The sequence below is a fragment of the Dendrobates tinctorius genome, unplaced genomic scaffold (assembly GCF_039654945.1).
Source record: "Dendrobates tinctorius isolate UK_male_01 unplaced genomic scaffold, ASM3965494v1 ptg000232l, whole genome shotgun sequence".
NCBI lineage: Eukaryota > Metazoa > Chordata > Amphibia > Anura > Dendrobatidae > Dendrobates > Dendrobates tinctorius.
Genome location: NW_027361899.1, coordinates 11,738,445 through 11,750,438, shown reverse-complemented (window position 1 = coordinate 11,750,438; position 11,994 = coordinate 11,738,445). Strand labels below are relative to the sequence as shown.

General features: G+C 49.5%; 1 protein-coding gene across 1 annotated transcript in view; it reads right to left on the bottom strand.

Annotated features, from left to right (window-relative positions):
* Positions 1-11,994, bottom strand: part of LOC141060146 (uncharacterized) — a 233,730-nt gene that overhangs the window by 107,466 nt on the left and 114,270 nt on the right.

The following is an 11,994-nucleotide window of genomic DNA, read 5'->3' as shown; positions in this document are numbered from 1 at the left end:
GGGTGTCTCCGGTGCCTAGCTGTGCTGCTTGGGTATCCGGCGCTGCCCGGGGCTCTGCCGACTTTTTGCGACATGCCAGAGCCCCAGTACTTCCATGTTTCCCTGTGGGTGTGCTGTGGACTCCGGGAATATGGCTGGTGGCGGCGCATGCGCAGATGGTGATCTCGGAACCAAGATCTCAAGAGATCTCAGCGCTGAAATCTCATCTCTCGAGATATTGGTCCCGAGATCACCGTCTGTCCACACATTGTGGTTTATTGGGGGAACTATCTGCAGGGAAGTCCTCACCAGTAGACCAGACCCGCACTTCCATGAAGCCCGTACAGCCGGACTAGCTGTATGTTTTTTTGTTTGTTTTTTTTTTTCCATAATTGTTTTATCTTAAAAATACATACCGTATATATTCGTGTATAAGCCAAGATTTTCAGCCCATTTTTGGGGCTGAAAGTCCCCCTCTCGGCTTGTACACGAGTCATATACCTGGGGGGCGGGGGTGTCACAGATCATACTCGCCCGTCCTGGAACGTCTCTGCAGCCCCCTTGCTTCTCCACTGCCTCCCTTCCTGCCTTCACCAGTCACGTGGTACCGCTCATTAAACTCATGAATATGCGCATATTCATGAATGGTAATGAGCGGTATCACGTGACCGCTGAAGGGAGACAGTGGAGAAGCGAGGCTGCAGAGACGTTCCAGGACGGGTGAGTATAGCGATATTCACCTGTCCTCATTCCTACGCTGCTCACCGCCGTCTGCTGCTTCCTGTGTCCGTGATGTTTAGCCAGCAGGGGGCGTGGTGACGTGGTTAGTGCGCGCCGCGTCCTCTAATGGCTGAACAGTCACTGACAGAGGACGCGCAGACAGTGGTGAGCAGCGATGGACCCCGGACAGGTGAATATCACAGGGGCCGGGTCCTGAGCAGGAGAGGCGAGTATGGCTTTTTTTTTTTTTTTTTCAGCAGCATATGGGGGCATAATATATTGGGGGCATAGTCTATGGGGCAGCATATGGGGGCATAACCTATATGGGGCATATTATTCTATGGAGCATCTTATGGGGCCATTATTAACCTTTGTGCAGCATTATATGGGGCGTATTTTGTATGGAGCATCTTATGTGGGCCATCATGAACTGTATGGAGCATTATATGGGTATTCTAAAACACTTAACCTACTGATGTCTCAATTAATTTTACTTTTATTGGTATCTATTTTTATTTTTGAAATTTACCAGTAGCTGCTGCATTTTCCACCCTAGGCTTATACACGAGTCTATAAGTTTTCCCAGTTTTTTGTGGCAAAATTAGGGGGGTCGGCTTATACACGAGTATATACGGTAAGCTGCTTTTCGCTGAGGTTTTGACTGCTGATGGGACAAGCTATGGCATATTTTCCAGAGGAAAAATATCTTTGTAATGTTAGGCAATATTCACATTTTATTTTTTGGATACTAATGGTTTACAAATTTCTGACGACCTGTGACAGAGCTGGAATGAATGTGTCACATGGATTTATGTCTTGCTACATCAATGATGGAATGTGCTCCTCAGACCTCCTGGAGACCACAATCCCTGGATCAGACCTAAAATCACAGGACAATAAGGGGATGTGCACACGTTGCAGACTTTTCCGTGAGGAATCTACATCTTTTGGCAGAATCCGCAGGTCAAAATCCATGCGTTTTTTGTGCGGATTTGCCCTGCGTTCTTATACTTGTGGATTCCCATAATGGAAGGGGTGTAAAAACGCTGCCGAATCCGCACAAGCAATTGACATGCTGCAGAAAATAAACTGCTGCGTTTCCGCGCTGATTTTTCCGCAGCATGTGCACAGCGTTTTATCTCCATAGAATAACGTTGTACTGTAAATCACTTGTGGATCCGCAGCAAATCCGCAACGTGTGCACATACCCTAAAACCTCACCCTCCTTACCTATGAACTGCCCCAATACTTATGGCCACCACTGTTTATCACTCTCCCATATTGATAGTTCTGCTTCCCTTGTCTTATTTCCTGTTCTGTATATTATTTGACTCTTCACATTCTGAGTCTCGCTCTTGCTGGCATAGTAATCAGCGGAGTGCGATCCTCTGCATATCGGCCTGCGCTCGGAGCAATGTTCTTCTATCAGGCCGGGCAGATCGGTGGGGTTTTCTCATCTGGACTCGCAATGTGACTGAACTCAGATGGGTCTGAGCAGAAAACATCGGCTGCCATCCGGCCCATCAGTGCGACATTCATAAAGATACAATTCTGTAATGTGGAAAACGAAAATGGTTCTGTAAAAGACTAATAGCTCATGATTAACCAACACTGGGCTAGCACAATAATGAGAAGTGAGAACAAATCCTCCCTGTGAAGATCTGAGGTTGTGGGGTGTAATAATCACCGAGGCAGGTCACCGATGCAACTATTGTTGTTCCATAAATCCAGGGTTGTAAAACAAATCCATGGAGATGGCCGACATGCAATGTCCTCAGTCCACAATTTCCCCGTCTGACATCTCCAAAACTCCATAGTCCACGGGGTCCTTTAAACGATGGTCCGTCTGCTGGCGGCAGCGGTCGGTCTCCGGTACCTTCCGCTGAGCCTCTTAGTCCATAAGCACATGCAGCCGAAACAAAGAAAACCGCAGCGCTCCCAGAGTGACGCGTAAATGGCCGTGCAGCGATTGGCAGGGAAGGCCGTAAGCGTATGTCCGGTGCTCGGCTTTCTTTGCACGTGTGCGGTACTCACAGTCACGGAGTGCACAGCACCTTTCTCTGTTTCTGTCATGGGGAGCAAGGCACCTTTATCTCCCGCGGTCCCGCTGTGGACGGCGAACGCAGCCTGCCGCAGCGCCGATGCTCGGTGGACGGAGCGTGCTGCTCTCTCAGCTGTGCGCTGCTGCTGGTTATCGCCAAACTGACTGCTGCAGCGTGCTCTTTTCCTTTTATCTTACCCCGCCTCCCCTGGTCATGAGCTTGATCCGGCTCCTCATTACTGCCCCATGCAACATGGGAGGCAGCCTCAATATTTCCGGACCAGGCTCGGTACAGGTACCTGCAGCCCGGTCTTCGTCCTTACGACAGCACCACCACCAGCAATGTCACCGAGCATCTCCACCCCGTCCCATGGAAGTGTTCAGCTCTCCATCACCCAAACCCTATAGAGAAAGAGGAAATACACTACCCCCCCCCACTGGCCCTGGTCCTGAATAACAGCATTTACAAATTCCTGGCCTTTGAAATGCTGCCATTCCCTCTAATGGAGAAAAACAGTTTTAAAGAAGTGATGGTGGAGGCTGTTGTGCAGTACATGGTTCCCATCCACCACTAATTTTATCAGCGGACCATCACTGTCCAGCAGACACATGTTGCAGCCAAAATCAGGTGTGCACTGCGCAACGCCATCAGTGGCAAGGTCCAGATAACTACCAATACGTGGAACAGTAAGCGCGGGCAGGGACGTTACTGTGCATGGGAACATAGAGCACATTAAGGCTATGTGCCCACGTATGCGGAATAAACCTGACCAAAAACCGGACTCCTTCCCAGAAAACGCGCGTTTTATTTCCGTGCGTTTTTTGCTCAAAAAACTTGCGTTTTTGATGTGTTCTTTCCTCGTGTCTTCTGTGCTCATAGGAAATAGCTAAAATCGCTGACTTTTCCGCAAAATTAATGAGCATGCTGCGTTTTTAACCGCTAAGGCCTGTTTCACCCTTACGTTTTTCCTGTGCGTTGGCAGCCGCTAAAATAGCGGATAACGGATCCGTGGACGACGAAACACCAACGGGAGCCACCGGACCGTTGGTGCGCCAGGATCCGCCGACTTCGGAATTTTAAAGGAACCGCGGCTGAAAAGAAAAAATGACTACCGGCGATGTAGCGGGCAGAGGAGGTGAGATCTCGGGCGATGTTGCGGTGAGTGGAGGCGAGATCTCGGGCGATGTTGTGGGGAGGAGAGAGAGATTTTTTTTATCCAGCAGCCAGATTGGATTTAGGGTTAAACGTAGCAAAAGAGGAAAATACGGATTCGGACAACAAAAAATGTTGCATTGTCCGTTCGGTGATCTCAGCGGACGCCAAAATTTTGGCGGATCCGCAGAAATACGGATGCAATGGACGATCCTCAGTCAAAATCTGCCGATAATGAAAGTCAATGGGGAAAAAAACGGATCCGCCAAGATAAATGGCGGAACCGTTTTTTTTGCAAATCGGCGGATTTTGACTGATGGTGACAAACGGATGTGTGAAAAAGGCCTAAGCGTTTCCTTAGCGGGAAAAAAACGCATCAATTGGCACAAAAAGGGAAAAATGCATTAAAATGATTGGGAAGCTTATTTTAAGCGTTTGAACCGGAACAAACGCTTCAAAAACGCTTACGTGGGCACAGCCTAAATGAACAATACCCATAAATAATAAAATAAAGACTCGACACAGAGATTTGTGGAATAGCAGGGGCCGCGATGTTTAGGGTAATGTGGCGCCCCTGAGGATTCAGTTGCCACAGAGGTACTGCACCTCCTCCTGAGGTGTGATACCCCACCATCCAGGTAGGTTGGAGGCTCCTGGCCACGCTCCAACACCTGCATCCCACACAACACAGTAGTTCAGCAAAGCCACATTGCGGCTCCCTGCTTGGAGTGTAGCAGAGCACCTTTGGTGGCTCCCTGCTTGGAACACGAAACGTGCTGGGAGGCGGGTGGAGTTAGAATACATAAAAGAGCAGGAAGGCTTAGGATTTCAGGTCAGTCAGTAGTGAAGAGTGAGGAGAGAAGATCCCTGGGAGAGGGATGGATGAAGGAGGTGCTGCAGCTGCCTCTGTGACCAGGGTCTGCTGGCACGGGAAAGGATAGAAGGAGAAAGACATTGAACAGAAACCTGATCTTCCATAAGAAGGAGAGACTAGTTCGGAACGAAGGAGTGAAAGGGAACAGAGGACGTGGGTTAGGAGAGAACCCTGCCTAGAAGTTCTAAGTTCAAGGCCGGGGCCCGGTCCCCGAGGTTGTATGGATACTAAAGGTCCTACAGCAGACACCGGTGGAGTAGTGAGCTGTAAATGCACTACTCCCATCTAAGACTTGGGGGCACAACAGCAACTTGGATAGTGAGCTGGGACTCAGGAGTAAGGAGTCCCCGAAGCAGGCTACAGCTGTCTGCCATACAAGTATGGTTCTTGGGAACATCTGTCAGGAGGAACTCCAGTGTAACTCAGTACTAGGAGTACTTCACTCCAAAGGCGCTATAAGAGGAGACGTTCAGAAAGGCACATGTTGCAGGGGAGCATTCCATCTGACCTGGAGGTTGACTGAGTCCCTGGCCCGGAGGACACAGCACGGAGGCAGGCACCTGTGTGTACTACAGACTGTGAGTAAAGCTTTGGAACTACAAGCCCTGGTGTCCTCCAATTACTCCTGTGCTAACACAGCCTGTACCACTACATCGTGGTACCAGCTTCTACACCGCCTGTGCCTCTCCTCGACCCCTACATCTACACTGCCCTGGGACTACAGCTCCACCTGTGGGGAGCTTCACCATCTTGGCTGCACCACACCATCAGTCCCAGAGGATCTGCATGCAGCGTCGGCTTAACATCTCACTTGCCGAACACCACAGGTGGCGTCACGAACTATTCATTTAATCAACTACATTCCACCATTCAAACTTCCCCTTTTAGTTGGGCGCCCAGGGCCACGGACCAGGTCACCGCTGCTGTGACACATCCCGCCGACACCGGTACCGAGTACCCCACAGCCCTGGGAGGGCGACCCAAACTTGGTGTCACGAACAGGATGACGAGACCCGATGCCATTGGGTTCTGTGTGCCTAAGACTTAACGTTTTTGAAAATGTGCAGAAGACCCAATTTTATAGACTGTGAAATGAATGTTAAAAACGGGCGCTGGTGCGGTGAAGAAGGGCGTGACAACCTGGGAGGTCCTAAGAAAAGACCGCAAACTGTCCTGGGCCTTCCCTGCCTGAATTACTATGCGATAGCGACATGGCCCACCCCCCGAGGGGTTCGTATACTGGCTTGGTATGGAGGAGCTGGAAGAAGACGCCGCCCCAAGAAGGAGGAGCGGAAGCCAGTGGCGGGAAAAGAGCTCAGACAGGAAGAAGAACGCCATCTTAGAAGGAGACGGGAGGAGGCCTGCGGAGCGCGAGGAGGTTATGCTGGATCTCCCCGGCGCCATGGCTGAAGGCTCCAACCCAGTGTCCGAGATGAACCGCCAGGAGCTGGAGGACGAAATAGCCCAGCTGACGCGCCGCCTGCAACTGAGGCAAAAAGCGCTATGGACTTTGATTCTGCAGCGCGCCCAGGAGGGGCCTACACCTGCGGTACCCGCGACATCGGTATCCGCCGCTGCTGCACCGGATCTTTTCCAGGCAGACCTTGTGGAGCCTACAACTGCTGCCAAACCACCGGCAGCTTATAGTGTTCCCTCTCTGCCGCTACCACCGGAGGAGTTGTACAAGGCCCTGGGAGCCGAAGCGGAGGAAGAAGAGCTCCCGTCCGGACCTGATGCGGCAGCGCAGGCCCCTACAGAGACCCCTGCGGACCCGGAGCTGCCATTAGCTCCACCACCGTTTCTGGTATCCCACCGAATGGCACCCGCTGCCACCATGCCTGCATCGGAGCAGAGACCACACCGCCAGGAGGCTCCAGGTACGTCTGATGCCCCTGCACCTGGGAAGGCCCTGGGGGGTACCGCGGTCGCAGCGGATGGCCAGGTTGTGTTAGATCTGGTCTGGGACCGGGATACCAGTCCCCCGGGGGAGACACCGGAGCCCCTAATGGTGGTGTCGCGGTACGCGACGAGCCGGGATCGGTCTCAGGAAGAATGGGAGGAAGACGAAAATTGGGCTAGCTACCAAGCGACCATACGCCAGCTGTCAGCCGAGCAGCGGGCGAGGGAGCAGCGCATGTTGGCTGTGATGGGCCCTGACTTGGACCGGAAAGAGCAGGTCAGTGGCGGTCACTACGGTCCCAGGGACTCCGCAGGTTGGGAATACATTTTAAATGTGAACCACGAGAGGGGGTTCAGCTTCATCCATGACCCCAGCCGAATCTCCGATCTGTTCTTCAATCGGAGGGATGTGGAATCACACTTGAGGAAAAAGAAAAGAGAAGCCAGCGTTGCCAAGGTCAGAACCCATAACATAAAGTGCATTTGCACATAACATCTAACTGTATTCAAAATGAGATATTTAGCAAAAAAATTGATCAATTCAATTGAGCCACCCCGCCGCGCCAAGGCAATCTCATGTGGGGGGTCCTACTCTACGTTTTTAATAAACACTGTGCCATTACGGCCTCCTAGATACATTAAAAGCAAGACCACTTTAAATGCAATCCGTACCTGAGCTTTTCTGGATCGCTCCCATGATGCCAGAAAAGGCAAGTGCGGATGAAGGCCAACCAGGTCTGAATACAGACATGTCAGGTTTAGCCTCCACACATTGCCTGACCAGCAAGCATAGATGAAGGGCAATGCAGGTTCAGATACAGGTGCACAATTAAATAAAGCTTGGGGCAGGGTGGGGCTGCTGTGTATGTGTGCACAGCAGCCTAGATCCATCACAGTGAACACAGAGAAAACGTAGAGTAGTACCCCCCACATGAGATTGCCTTGGCGCGGCGGGGTGGCTCAATTGAATTGATCAATTTTTTTGCTAAATATCTCATTTTGAATACAGTTAGATGTTATGTGCAAATGCACTTTATGTTATGCGTTCTGACCTTGGCAACGCTGGCTTCTCTTTTCTTTTTTCACACTTGAGGAAGGGGCACCCTGCCAGAAACCTACACCCGGGAGATCACGTGACGTTTACTAGACATGAAGGATTGAGAGGCTGGTATGCGATGAATATCAGACGGGTCTCGGAGGATCTCATCAAGACCTGCAGGCAGAAACCGTCTACTGCCCCTTCACCCGCAGTGATTACCAAAACAGTGTTGGTGCCTACCCCCATGTGCCAAGCTGGATCAACACCAGTCCTGCAGCCAAGAGTACAGCAAGCTGCAAATTTGACTCCAATAGAAAAGGATTACCTGCGGACTGCCAATGCATTTTTGAATAAAGAATGAAGATTTGGAAAATGTAGGTGATGAACCAGGTATCAGCGGTTATCACTTTAAGCTAATGACAGAAGGGTAGAAAATGTGAAAAAGGAAAGATGATGAAGAAATAGGTTGATGATGAAACTTGCACTTTTGAATTAAGACTTTAGATAGTTAACTAAGAATTGTTTGCAACGTTCAAGGATGAGTGCCTCTCATATTGAGAAGATTAGTATAAGAAATGTTTATTCAACAATATAAAAATTTGTATGTTCCTGTATTGTTAACTCTGTTTGACTTGCAGCCCGCGGACATGCTGTGTTTAACGGGGGGGATGTGGTGCCCCTGAGGATTCAGTTGCCACAGAGGTACTGCACCTCCTCCTGAGGTGTGGTACCCCACCATCCAGGTAGGTTGGAGGCTCCTGACCACGCTCCAACACCTGCATCCCACACAACACTAGTTCAGCAACGCCACATTGCGGCTCCCTGCTTGGAGTGTAGCAGAGCACCTTTGGTGGCTCCCTGCTTGGGACACGAAACGTGCTGGAAGGCGGGTGGAGTTAGAATACATAAAATAGCGGGAAGGTTTAGGATTTCAGGTCAGTCGGTAGTGAAGAGTGAGGAGAGAAGATCCCTGGGAGAGGGATGGAGGAAGGAGGTATTGCAGCAGACCTCAGTGACCTGGGTCTGCTGGCACAGGAAAGGAAAGAAGGAAAAAGACATTGAACAGAAACCTGATCTTCCATAAGAAGGAGAGACTCGTTCGGAACGAAGGAGTAAAAGGGAACAGAGGACATGGGTTAGGAGAGAACCCTGCCTAGAAGTTCTAAGCGCAAGGCCGGGGCCCGGTCCCTGAGGTTGTATAGATACTAATGGTCCTACAGCAGACACCGGTGGAGTAGTGAGCTGTAAAAGCACTACTCCCATCTAAGACTTGGGGGCACAACAGCAACTTGGATAGTGAGCCGGGTCTCAGGAGTAAGGAATCCCTGAAGCAGGCTACAGCTGTCTGCCATACAAGTATGGTTCTTGGGAACTACGCAGCATGGCTTGCCTGACGCGTTCCACATTTTCAGGGGTACGTGCCGTTCGTGGAGCCCCCGGTGGTCGTTTGTTCATTAGTGTACCTCGTGTACGGAGTGCTTCAACCCAACGTAGGATAGTGTTACCAGCGGGAACAGCTTGATTTCTGTGAATATTGAAATGACGCCGAAACTCACGCTGAACGGCTGTGATACACTCATTATTCTTGACAAAACTGTCGTACGCAAAAACGCGATGTTCTATCGTCCACGGCACCATAGCTTAAACTGAAACTAAAATAAAAACAATGCTTTCACCTCACAAACATAACCCCGCCTCCCGCACATCTCTACCTCCACCTGGTGGTGAGTTATAGCCACTTCAAATACATCCGTCCTTTATGACTCACCCGGTATAATTCCAACTGTTTTTTCTAAAAAAATCACGGCTGATATCAACCCCAGGGTTAGTAAGAGGCGTCTATGAAACGCTTCGATTAATACTGTAAGTAAAAATAAACACACAGATTAAAAACATGTATTTTAAATATAAAAACAGACACCATCTTTCACCCATTTATTTGCCCAAAAAAACACCTGCAGGTCCAATGTAATGCACAAGGTCTTGCGTAATCCACATCGATGTCCCAAGACAATCCCCGGCTCCAATACATACAGAGGCCACAGAGACATCATAAAACGTGACCTCTACCCATGTGTGCAGTACACACACTAAGGGTAGCATGGAAGCTGCCACCTAAGTCTGGTATTAAACTACTCCAAAGGACCTGGTCCTTTAACCCACTGGGATTTAGCTTTCTCAGTGTGAGCCGGCTATTTCCAGGTGGGCAGAAGAACCAGATTCCTCTGGCCACTTGGATTTAGCTTTTTCACGGTGATCAGGCTAAATCCAAGTGGGCAGAAGGATCTGGTCTTTTAGCTTACTAAGTCTGGTATTAAGCCACTCCAAGGGACCTGGTCCTTTAGCCCACTGGGATTTAGCTTTTCACAGTGAGCAGGCTAAAACCAAGTGGCAAGAGGGAGCTGTTACTTCTGCCCACTTGGAAATAGCCGACTATCACGGAGAAAGCTATATCCAAGTGGGCTAAAGGACCAGGTCCCTTGGAGTGGTTTAATACCAGACTTAGTGTACAAAAGGAACAGGTCCTTCTGCCAGTGGATAGAGGGACCTAATCATTTAAACCACTTGGATTTAGCTTTCTAAGTGTGAGCTGGCTATTTACAAGCGGGCAGAAGGACCAGAGGTCCCTCTGGCCATTTGGATTTAGCTTTCTCAGTGTGAGCTGGCTATTTACAAGTGGGCAGAAGGACCAGGTCTTTTAGCTTACTAAGTCTGGTATTATACTACCCCAAAGGACCTGGTCCTTTAGCCGACTGGGATTTAGATTTCTCACAGAGAGCAAGCTAAATCCAAGTTGGCAGAAGGACCTGGTCCTTTAGCCTGCTAGGTCTAGTATTAAAACACTCACCGGGATCTAGTCCTTTAGCCAACTGGGATTTAGCTTTCTCACAGAGAGCAGGCTAAATCCAAGTTAGCAGAAGGATCTGGATTTTTAGCCTGCTTTGTCTAGTATTAAAACACTCACAGGGATCTAGTCCTTTAGCCAACTGGGATTTAGTTTTCTCACAGAGAACAGGCTAAATCCAAGTTGGCAGAAGGACCTGGTCCTTTCACCGACTGGAATTTAGATTTCTCACAGGGAGAAGGCTAAATCCAAGTTGGCAGAAGGCCCTGGTCCTTTAGCTTGCTAGGTCTAGTATTAAAACACAGGGACCTGGTCCTTTAGCCAACTAGGTTTTGCTTTCTCACAGAGAGCAGGCTGAATCCAAGTTGGCAGAAGAACCTGGTTCTTTAGCCTGCTAGGTCTAGTATTAAAACACAAACAAGGACATGGTCCTTTAGCCGAGGGTTCCCCAACTCCAGTCCTCAAGGCCCACCAACAGGTCATGTTTTCAGGATTTCCCTTGTATTGTACAGGTGAAGCAATTATCACCTGGGCAATACTAAGGAAATCCTGAAAACATGACTTGTTGGTGGGCCTTGAGGACTGGAGTTGGGGAACCCTGCGTTAGCCAACTGGGATTTAGCTTTCTCACAGAGAGCAGGCTAAATCCAAGTTGTCAGAAGGACCTGGTCCTTTAGCCTGCTAGATCTAGTATTAAAACAATCACAGGGACCTGGTCCTTTAGCCAACTGGGATTTAGCTTTCTCACAGAGAACCGGCTAAATCCAAGTTGACAGATGGACCTGGTCCTTTAGGCGACTGGGATTTAGCTTTCTCACAGAGAGCCGGCTAAATCCAAGTTGACAGAAGGACCTGGTCACGGATGTAACGGGTGCAGTGTATTCTATACCCTGAAATCAGTAGGAAAATTTAGCCTGCTAGATCTAGTATTAAAACACTCACAGGGACCTGGTCCTTTAGCCTGCTAGATCTAGTATTAAAACACAGAGACCTGGTCCTTTAGACAACTGGGATTTAGCTTTCTCACAGAGAGCAGGCTAAATCCAAGTTGACAGAAGGACCTGGTCCTTTAGGCGACTGGGATTTAGCTTTCTCACAGAGAGCCGGCTAAATCCAAGTTGACAGAAGGACCTGGTCACGGATGTAACGGGTGCAGTGTATTCTATACCCTGAAATCAGTAGGAAAATTTAGCCTGCTAGATCTAGTATTAAAACACTCACAGGGACCTGGTCCTTTAGCCTGCTAGATCTAGTATTAAAACACAGAGACCTGGTCCTTTAGACAACTGGGATTTAGCTTTCTCACAGAGAGCAGGCTAAATCCAAGTTGACAGAAGGACCTGGTCCTTTAGGCGACTGGGATTTAGCTTTCTCACAGAGAGCCAGCTAAATCCAAGTTGACAGAAGGACCTGGTCACGGATGTAAAGGGTGCAGTGTATTCTA